Source organism: Etheostoma spectabile, chromosome 1 (genome assembly GCF_008692095.1).
Source record: "Etheostoma spectabile isolate EspeVRDwgs_2016 chromosome 1, UIUC_Espe_1.0, whole genome shotgun sequence".
Classification (NCBI taxonomy): domain Eukaryota; kingdom Metazoa; phylum Chordata; class Actinopteri; order Perciformes; family Percidae; genus Etheostoma; species Etheostoma spectabile.
In genome coordinates this window covers 16672900-16684197 of record NC_045733.1, presented here as the reverse complement: position 1 = coordinate 16684197, position 11298 = coordinate 16672900, and the positions used below count along the sequence as shown (strand labels likewise).

Here is an 11298-nt window from a genome sequence, read left to right as displayed (position 1 = left end):
TGTCAGCCTAGGGCTGCACAATTATGACCTAAAATCAAAATCCCGATTAATTGCACATTTTACCTCAACAACGACAAATAAACAATAATTAATCACGTTGTTCTTAATCATCTTTTCTGAAGCCGAAATGTTTCCATACAATGGACACTGCTCAGCTGACTCGGACTCTGCGTCTGAGTTGTCCTCCGCTATACTTTCCATGCGGCCGACTAACCCGGGCAAAGTCCCGTAACTACTCACGTGGTAGAATGTTTTTCTAGGAGAAAGTAGGTCTGTCGACAGGACGAAATTATCTAAATTATCATCATGGGAAAAACAACTTCAGAATTTTGATGGCGATACATTTTCGATTTATCGTCCAGCCCTATGTCAGCCTCATGTTAATCTCTCAATAAGCTTATAGCCCCAGTCTTCTCATTAATTGTTACCATTGTGTCATAAAACTACATGACATGACAGCCAATTTTGTGAGGAAAAACAACAGCATTGGTGGTTTGTTTAAATCTTTAAATGACTGTTGTTTACATTTTCCTGAGAAATAACCTTTTGTTAAGAAAATAACCGTCCTGTTTACATAGCTAATATTGGTGTTATACCACCACAACAACAAGTCTAAGAAAGGAGGTCTGGGTGGATGATAGAGTTTACAAGCCAGAGACTGTGGTTTACAACCCATGGCTGACCAACAATCAACATTGTTTGCTTTTATAAAACAGGTAGCTCAAATTTAGCTATCTGATTGGTTCATAGCCGTGATATAATAGCCACATACCATGGCTATAACGTATGGGCACAATAAGTATCACTCTGTGTCTGAGAAAAAAACGTTAGACTAACAAACTAATAGCTTGTGCCACTGAGGGAAGCCGTTCATCTGCACACACACTGACACAGAGCTGGTAAAGTATCCCTTTGAGTGTACACTATATTTAGAATATTTTTAACACTTCACCTTGCCGTCAGACAGCTCCTTCCAATGAAAAACTGAAGCCGTTATCTTTGCTCTCTTCAAAGCCACCAGACTCCATTGATAAAAACAGCAATTTAATCTTACAGAACACAGCTTTCTGACTCCTCTGATCCCTTAAAAGAGACCTGTTTAACCTATCTCAGCGAAGCCCGGAGCCTACTAGACCAAACCTAAAAAAAACTCTGAACTCAAAGTTAATGGATTTAATTCTATCCAATATGAGTAATAAAAAGCATTTTCTGCCGGTCTATTTGACCTTGGAATTAGTGATCACTGCCACTTGACCTGTATCAGGAGTATTCGCCTAAAGAAATCCCCAAATTATTGTAAAGCACCTCTTTACACAACATGTCAGTCCTGGACTATGGTGATGTATTTACAGACACGCATCCTCTTCAACTCTTAAATCTCTAAACTCAGTCTATCACTCTGCCTTGAGTTTTATAACCAGTTATGTATGATATTTTATTTTACTTTATTTATATAAGAGTTGGATGGTCTTCTCACCAAGAAAGATGTGATACTCACTGGTATTCTTTATCTATAAGGCCCTTTTTGGAAAACATTTTACCTGCCATCTTACCATACAGAATTACCTTGCCATTCAGAGGGACCTTATCAGAGTCTTTCTGTTGACTGGCTTTTAATTCATGTTCCACAAGCTCTTCTCTTAACTTGGAAAAGCTTCTTTTAGTTTATGTGCACCTGACTCTTGGAACAAAATACGGCCCTTCCTTAGAATCAACTCACTTTTGCCTTTTGGACATTTTAGAAATCTAATTTTGGACCTTTAAACTTCTACTTGTAATTGCAATACATAGTATTTCTTTTGCATCCTGGTTGTCCTGATCTGTTTATCACATTGTTTTTCCTTTACTGAAAAGTTGTAGTGTCTGTCTATGTTCTTATGATGGTGTTGCTTCTCTGTGTTGTTTTCTTTGCCTTTGTAACTCAATGTCATTGTGAATCAGGGCTGCCCCTCAATGATCTCCCGAGTTTAATTAAAGGTTACATGAATGTGCTTAAGCACAGTGGTGGCTTTGAGCTAAAAAACTGGTACTTTAACATGATCACAACCACAATGCTGACATGCTGATTTCAAACAGTTCCACATGTTCACCATCTTAGTTTAACTTCATGTCAGCATGCTAACATGTGCTAATTGGCACAAATTGCAAAGTTCACCTGAGTGTAGTAAATTAAAAAGTCAGTTAATCAAGAAATTATTACTGCGGGGAACATGCATGTCTGGACCAAATTGCATAGCATTTCACTCAAAATTAAACAACAATGTCAACCTTATGGTGGTGTTAGAAAAAAAAATAGGAGATCATCAATATCAAGGATTTATCCTCTGGGGATAATAAACATCTGTGCAAAATGTCATGGCAGTCCATCCTATAGTTTAGATATTCCATCCTGGGTGAAAGTGGTGGAGCAACCAACCAACTGACCGACGGACTGACCCATATTGCCATTCCTATGCATGGTAGCATGGTTAAAGCCTTGTTAAAATAAATCTTCTTTGGATCAGGCATATGGGTTGCTTTGCAACTCACTAACAATCAACCTTTTTTATCCTTTAGGAACGAGGACTTGTTGGCAGTGAGACATTTATCTAATATTTAAAAATTTTATATTTTTACATGCTCTGTACAGAAAACTCTTGTCTTGAAGGGTAAAATTAATTATTCTTGGATGTGCCCCAACATTGCATGCATTCACACAACACAAGGTTGCTCTGGGAGATACATTTATAATCCAAGCTGGCAGTTGACAACTTTCTCCAAGCTACAATGGTGTGATGAAGCACTAGCCAATGACAACAGTAAGACAGTTACTTCATAATTCAATATCCTCCAGGAAATAGCCAGCTATGTATATTTAAATACTTTCCAAATAATGGATGGAATATGAGATTTGGATAAGGTCTTCCAAGATGGCGCCCCATTCATACCAATGGACATTGCTGTCTTTGGTCATAATGCATTCACATTAGTCTCTCTCTCTGGCTGAACCTGGCTGACTTCCAGCAGGCATGATGGATGTACAATCAATATGTTCACACAGCTCTTGGAGGCATTTAAAAACTGTTAACTAATAGTTGTAATAAGTTTTTTTTTTTAAAGCTAGTTCTACTGTGTTCAATATGATGATCGTACTGCATATCACATCACTTTTCTAGGGATATTGTCCAAATGGAGGAGGAAATAAACTTCACAGTTCTCAGTGTGTGCTCCATTATAATTGATCTCATACATTAAACCAAACTAACTATGCAGGGCCTCACCCTGAGGAGTGCCCTTGGGAAGTTTTACATTAAGTTTGTTTCTATCCGCATTGAAAGTCAAAGGTATGTTGTTATTGTTGGAAGAAAAAATAAATAGTTAAACTATAATAGGCTTAAACCCAACCTTCCTTTTGAGTTTGGTCCTTTTATACTTTGTCACCTTACTTCCTCGTCTGCTCCCGCAATTATTACTACGACAACAACTTAAGGTTGCCGCCTAACATCAAACGTTTTGAGGTGTGTTCACAATCAACCTATACAGCCGTTTTTTGGGTGAGGACGGTTTTTGATATTACCCATGGGTGTACCATGTTTGTGCATGGGAGAAAAAAAGGGGGACCACAGACTGCATAATGCACAGAGCTTAGATTTTCATACTACATCTCTGCAGAGCTCCACAATATCCTGTCAGTGTTGACTTGCACATATGTTTTTAACTTTTTCAATTATTGAGCTCAAGCAGCTAATTGAACAATTACCTTTAGTTGAATAAAATAGTTACTGTTAAATAAATTCTGTTTTAACTGTATTACTTACTGATAGTGTAAGTAGTGCCATTATGCTCTAGTTCACAATGTGTCAGTGCCTGAAGCAGTTCTTAATGACCATCAAAGTGTGATAGCAGGGGCATATTGTTAGGAAAAGCTGTCAAAATAAAATTTTAATTCGCTCTCGAAGGGCGCCATTGATCGTTTTTATGCAGCAGTAGGTACACCAGTAAAATTATAGGATAGCACCAATATTTTTTTATGGTTTTTGTCTCTGTGGCTCTCTCTTTCCACAGTAAGTCATAATGCTGTTTCCTAATGAGGTTTGGCTGTTTGGAAACCTCCCATTTCCACTGCAAATTATGGTGAGCCAAAATTAAACCTCTGCCTCGTCAGCCCTATTTGAAGGCGTTAAGGCTGATGAATAATTGAGTTTGGTGCTTACGCTATGACATCTGTTATTTATGATATAAAATATAGGTCTTATTAGTGTCTCTTCTGACCACACATGCACACTTTACCTTCGTTAGTTTTATCATGTAAACATGTTTTGCAGTGTAAACAGGCTAACAAAATGTGCGTCCATCAAAGTGGAAAGATGGGATGTGGCTGACCACAGCAGTGTATATGGTTTTACAGTATCTGAATTATTTCAGAAGGATGACTCCTATTTTCCACCTGGGCAGTGGTGTAGAGAAAGAGGCGTAAAATGAAAAAGTGTAATTTGCAACTTTCCCCCACAGTGGATCTGGAGGGAAAACACCTTTTTAGCTGTTGGACTGTGCACTTGGCCTGTCAGCACACAGCTGGAAGTGAATCTCAGCAGAACTGAGGATGATCTAGGCACTGGAGAGAAAAGCCAGGTAACTACAGTCTAATAACAAAAAATAAACCAGTCTAGCAAAACAGAAAAGCCCAACTGTGCCACGGTCTCAAAAAAAAGCGTCTGTCTCATTATGTGTACTTGTATTTTAAGGGATTTATATCAAAAAACAAGTGAAACTCTCTTGAGAAAAAATAACATTTTCTGGCTTTGCAGATGCTAAAATCTTTCAGTTCTTGTTGTAATGAAATGAGAGAACATTCTCAAATCTGGCAAATACTGCAAACACAGCGTGATATTTTACATTTACATATTTTGAAATAAATTTCAATCCAAGTTAAAATATCTTCATCAAAGTGTGGCCACCACCATCATGAGTAATTAAATGTGGCTCCGTATTAGTAGTTCTTTCAGCCTTATTTTAGTTTTGCGGATTAAATACTTAAAAATACTGCTCTTTTTGAAACTCCTCATACACAAGGCTGTTTTTGCTCTCTAACTTGTGATTGCATCAGATTTTATACTTTTGCTCGGTCATGCCGTTTTTATTAGCGAGGAGAGAAAGGGGTCAAGGGGCAATGCAAAATGTGTTAAAGTAACTAATTGGAGTGTGTGTGCATGTGTGTGTGTGTTGGGAACCGACGCACTCAGAAGGTGAATAGGGAAAATAATTGAGGTGAGAGAGGTGAACGCAGGCTTGGTTTTCTGTGTTTTGTCACCGAGCAGATCATTTGTTTGAACCAAGAGCTGTTTCATCACAATAGCTTAACGCACCTTGACCCAGTAAAGATAAACGGTACTCAACGATATGACCCTTGATCTGCAGTTAAATAGGGTAGTGACCTAGTCCAGTTTATGATTTAATCTTCTGGAAAGTGGGTAAGTTTGTGTGTAAGTTAAAAGATTAGCTTTTAGGAATATTCTTATCTGATTGTTGAAAGTTGAAATGCAAGTTTGTTTTCTCGACCTGTTTTAAACACCCAATGTGGACCTAAATAAAGTGCATTTTAACTAACGTGTAGTTGTCACATAATTGAAACTAATCCTTCCTCTTTCATAACAGACAAATACCTGAGTTTTAAGTTTGTACGTGTTTCTCTGGTTTTTAAATTGTTGATTTGATTTGGATTTGATTTGTGAATTGCTGATCTGATAATCTGATAATCTGATATTTATCAGATTATTTAAATTCAAAATGATACATTTCAATGAACTTCTAAACCTAGACATAAGAGACTAAACTCTACACACACATTACTGCAGGATGAGCATTTAGAGGGGAATTATTTAATAGATAGATCAATTGAAAGGTCTACTGTGACACCCAATACCATACTACTATCTACCATAACAACAATAATAATAATGTCATTTATATGATTGATCTTACAGCACACATACTGTACTTTCAAATGCCATCTCAAAAGGAGAGCTCATTTTCCATTCTATTAATGCTGCTGTAAGATAAGGTTGTAAATGCAGTAGAAATGGCTGTGCTGAATGAATAGACTACACAAGTAGAGCAAATTACAACTGTAGGAAATTACTGTAGGAAAATGTCTGGACAACATCTGCTGATTCTATTAAAGGTCTCCAAACTATTTCACCTCTGACGCTTAAGATGCCTTTCTTTACAGAACGTTTTCCATCTAGGTTTGGTTCTAATTCCTGGAGTTTGACTAAAAAGGGGGAAATTGGAGCTATATGACCCTGACCTACTCTGCTTTTGCAGCTTAGACCATACCTGCCACAAAAAATGACTGTTTCCTATCTAAGAATAGCTGGCAGTCATCATTTATCCAGCAGGCTACAACTCACATCTGCACCCTGGTGTGTTTAACCAGTTTTAATGCACAAAGTTGTAAGTTTTGTACAAGCCACTCGGCTCTGGTTCCAGCAGCAGTCTTTATAATTGCCAGATGGTTTAGATTAGGAAGAAAAACACAATACACCCCTTTTGGCCACATTTGGCTAATGTCGCCCTCTGTGTGTGTGGCTGTGTTTGAATTTACTAAAATTGTGGGTGCGATTGTCTTTAGATGGAATACTACGGTGGCCGAGACGGTTCAACACAAATTCAAAAGCTACAACACAAACGCAAAAGCTACAACACAAACACAAAAGCTACGACACAAACACAAAAGCTACGACACAAACACAAAAGCTACGACACAAACACAAAAGCTACGACACAAACACAGAAGCGACAACGGAAAAGAGAATGTGATTGTCCCAAATAAGCAACGTTGTTCAATACCTTTGTATTTTCATATGTATAAAGACGCTGGCCGCCATTTAGATAACGTCATAGCTGTAGCTTCATAGCCCTAATCGCAAATTATACGTACATACCAAAATAAAAAAAGATATTGAACAAAATTGCTTATTTGTAAAAATCACATCAGCGTCAGTAATCATAATTAGCAAGGAACCATTTTTCTTTTACTTCTTAAACATACAAGAACTTTCTTCCTGCTCATCCACCGGCTCCGTTTGTCAACAACAGGCTCACTTCCATTGTCGCTTGTGTATTTGTGTTGTAGCTTTTGCATTTGCGTTGTAGCGTTTGCGTTTGTGTTGTAACTATTGTGTTTGTGTTGTGGCTTTTGTATTTTTGTTAAACCATCTTGTCCACCGTAGTCCCGACCACCACAGAATACAAAGAGGAGCAAAAGCACAGATAGAATGATAGAGTGGAGAAGAACAAGTAGGTGGGATTTTTCCTCTGGGTGATACACACACACACACACACACACACACACACAAAAATGACACTTTATTTTTGCATTACCAAAAACTAAATAATAGTCCAAAAGTAAATCATTAAATTATTGGACTATTATTTACCAAGAATTCCATACAGGATTAGTCAGAGTGACATTCTCTCTTGTTATAATGGCAAGCCTCATTGGACCACATTACTGATCAACACTGCAACATAAGAGCTTTAATTAAATTAAATTTAACTTAACACATGCTTCATTACAGAATGGAAACATTTGGATTCTTCTGCAAAGTTGCTCTCTTATTAATTAATGTGTTGATCAACTAATTGAAGAAACAAGAAACCGCTCTACTAGGGCTGACATCCTTTTAAGTCACCATGGCAATTAGCCACAGATGATGATAACAGATTGTATCTGTTAGGGCACACAGGAAATATGCTTTCATCCAGCTATTTTCTGTCTATAAAATCAAGTCAACTCAAGAATCGCAATTGTATTGTTCAAATAAAAATATGTCAGTAGTGAATGTTTATTTGCCTGTGTCTTGGTGTTGGCAGAATCTCAGAATTTGGAGTGGATTTCTTTTTAACGTTGTGTTGTATGAATTTTAGTACATTTAAATCATTATTTTACACATTTGCTTAATGTGTGTTTTCGCATCCATATGTGTTTTGTCCTTGGCCACAGTAACTACATGCTCATAAGGGACTGGAAAGATAGTGTAGGATAGTTTGTCATTCACAGCCAAGAACCTGCTCCAACTATGTGCTATGGCAGATGACAGGCTCAGGTAATCTTTTAACTACAAAGTTAAGCAGTACTAAGAACAGATAAACAGCATTACAATAATGAGCCTGCAGTGAATGCTCGGCTAATGAGACAAGAAGATACGGAACATGCTATGGTGACTTTTATTCCATCTGTGGAATGTTGCCCCTGTGGTCACTGAGGTGATGCAAGTTTGCTTTTTTGACACATGAGTAGCTGTGTCAAAAAAGAAAAATCCTTTGAAGGGTATTTCAAAAGGAGCTTATAAAACCTGGGGGCCTAATATGCTTATTATTGAATGTAAACACCAAATATCATGTATAATTTACAAGTTGTGTGTGGGTGTATACGGAAAAACATTTGAAATGGAGCACTGCAGAAAACAAAATGTAATTGATGTTTTTGATATATATTTTTGACAATACAAACATGTTGGGAAACAATGCAATGCAAATGTTTTGAAATTACTATTATTTTTTGTGCCAAAAGGGCAGACCCTCAGAATTGATTAGAATAAGTAGCCCAGAGAGGCTTCTCTTTCCTTTATGCATTGCACTACTTTTTGTCATCTCACAAAAACACGGCCTACTATTCGCACTGCCCACTCATTTGGTACTAGTCATGGGACTTTACAGGTCAAAGTGAAGGAACAGGAACTGCAAAATAAAGTGAGGTAGCTTCACAAGCAAAAAAGGAAACGCAGGTCACACTCAGGTGTTTTGAAACAAACAAAGAACAATACAAAAAATGGTATGACAAGCCCTTTAGGCTGTCATGTACACTCCCAATTAGCCTGGTAATCCTCAAATCCAAACGGTTTGTCCTGTCATACATCACAGAGTACCCACACGATCAGTCTGTTGTTATCACAGCTTTAACAATGTCTTTTCCCTTCTTCCTCACACACACACACACACACACACACACACACACACACACACACACACACACACAAATACCACATCAAAGACAATGTCATAGCAGAAACATTACAGCAAAAAGTCATTTCACCAAATGTGTTGTGTCTTTAACAGCGGTGTGAAGAGAGCTCTGAGGCGGAGACCCTCACTAGAGGCCTGAGTGGCTGTTGAGCCAGCAGATGCTAAGGCTCTGGCCCTTTTAGCTTCAACACACACAGAGTCCAGGAATTTGCGTGTCTCACCTAGAGCTGTCAGTTTGATGTGCCAAACACAGATTCACCCCCCTTTATTTGGAAGAGAGCTACTAGCAGTGCTTTACAATGCAAATTCCACTGTATCCTTTTATGTGGAACCTTGCTAACATGCCTGTCGTGTCATGCTTTTCAGCAGAGCTGCTTTAAATGCTGCACTCTCAAAGCCGTGGTCAGGATCAACGGTTCTGCTGCTCTTAACCTGGAGTTAATATTTTATGAGTGGAGAAACTCTGAGTCAAGCTGGGTGCTTCCAAAGCAACCCATCCTCACGGGTGGACTCATGATAGAGAATTATTTAGATGTGAATAGAAAGGAACGTTGGAGAGCGAGTAAGAGAGGGAGGAGGAACTGAGATAGTACCTGCTCTTTCTTCTGGTTTTATTGCCGAGCTGTGGTCAGATATGGCATCATATGTTTTCTCTGGGGGCGTAATCATTTTACATAAAGTTCAGCAAGTGTCAAAGGAAGAACACTTAGCTTTTGGCCCGTTATGATACACATATTTGTCATGTGTTGTACAACCCGGTTTATACCCAACTTAAACTAGACTGGTTTATCAGCAATCAGCTTACTTTTACTATTTATGATGAGGGAAACAGCTTGTGTTGTTAGATGGTGGCAATTTTGTTACTGCACTGTTCACTTCAAATGAAACATAGTGTGATGATAAGGCCTGCAAAAACACACTGATGTCCTCTGATGTCCTCTACATTCTCCAAGCCTTCCCTGAACACAAGTGTATCTCCTTATCATACACAATTAGAGCATAGCCCCAAAGTAAGCACAGGAATATTAAGCTCATGCATGCACACGTCCGCACGCACGCACACACACACACAATCACACACACACACACACACACACACACACACACACACACACACACACACACACACACACACGCACACACACACTGTTCCAACATTAAATCAATTAGCCCATCCGATGATGATTAACAGCACAAAGACAGCACCTTTTTCTGCACAGTTGGCTATTTTTGTTCTAGATATGTTACTTTCTGGTCCACACAGACCCCACTGATTTTAATGAAAAGTAATTTTGGCTTGCCAAATGCTGTCAGGAACAAAGATGTACGAGTATCATATTAGGGATATCAACTCATGAGAAATGTGAGCCGTCCAGCACATTGAATTGAGAATTTGTTTCCCGCTTTCGAGTCTCATCTGTTTTGTGGTTTACAGAGATGCATTTGAATATGGGTCAAATCAATTTGCATTTAGGATATCTTTCCATGCTGACAGGAAGGAGATCATTATCTTTTTTTCCTCACTGGAACTTCTGTTACCCTATGCTGTAACATCATAAAGTTCTTCTTTTTTTTTTTTAAATATCAAAGCCAGTACACAAGTACACACAGAATATGAAAAAAGACATAGTGTATATGACATCAGTGATGAAAGCAAACATAAAATCTCTTTGTGAAGTTGTGTTATAATGGTCTGTGGATGCTGCCAATGTTTTGTATTGACTATTACAGTCAGTAAAGCTTTATGTGATTTTTAAATTATTAGTTATAGAGTTTTAGTAATATCTAGCAGGGGTGGAGACTTATTTTGGCACACAATATATGGCTGGTAGTTCAGGGTATTCTTAATCTGCAGTCACTTTACCCAGAAGAATGCAACATAGTGGGATGTGAAATACATCTTTATTTCCCCATTTTTATTCTTAGCTTCAGTAGTTTGTCTTCGCATGCCACTGTGAAAGGCAGTGAATAGGAGGCAATTTGATCAGATATTCATTATTTTCATGTCATTGAGTCCTTTGCAGATGAAAAATAGCTGTGAACTCTGCTTACAGTGCGTGCAGGTGATTCCTCATGAGAGCTGACAAGTGTTTGGGCTGTACTTGTACCTCATCTGTAATGTGCTCTGCCATTGGGGACCTAGACCTGTTTCTTACAGTTAAATGCTTTTACTGACTGGTCTTGCTCAAATAACCAAGTAGCGGTTGCTTACTGATCATTTTGATGGCAAGAAACTACAAGCTTCAGTAAAAAAAAAATCTCATATTTACATTTAATTAATGGCTCTGTGTA

At 38.1% G+C, this 11298-nt stretch overlaps 1 long non-coding RNA gene across 1 annotated transcript; it reads right to left on the bottom strand.

The window, feature by feature from the left end:
* Positions 1-223: 223 nt before the first annotated feature.
* Positions 224-8145, bottom strand: LOC116693442 (uncharacterized). The gene is made up of 3 exons (XR_004332918.1): positions 8134-8145; positions 6287-6294; positions 224-364 (listed from the first exon to the last, which is right to left on the bottom strand). It is a non-coding gene; the product is annotated as an uncharacterized LOC116693442 (long non-coding RNA).
* Positions 8146-11298: the final 3153 nt, after the last annotated feature.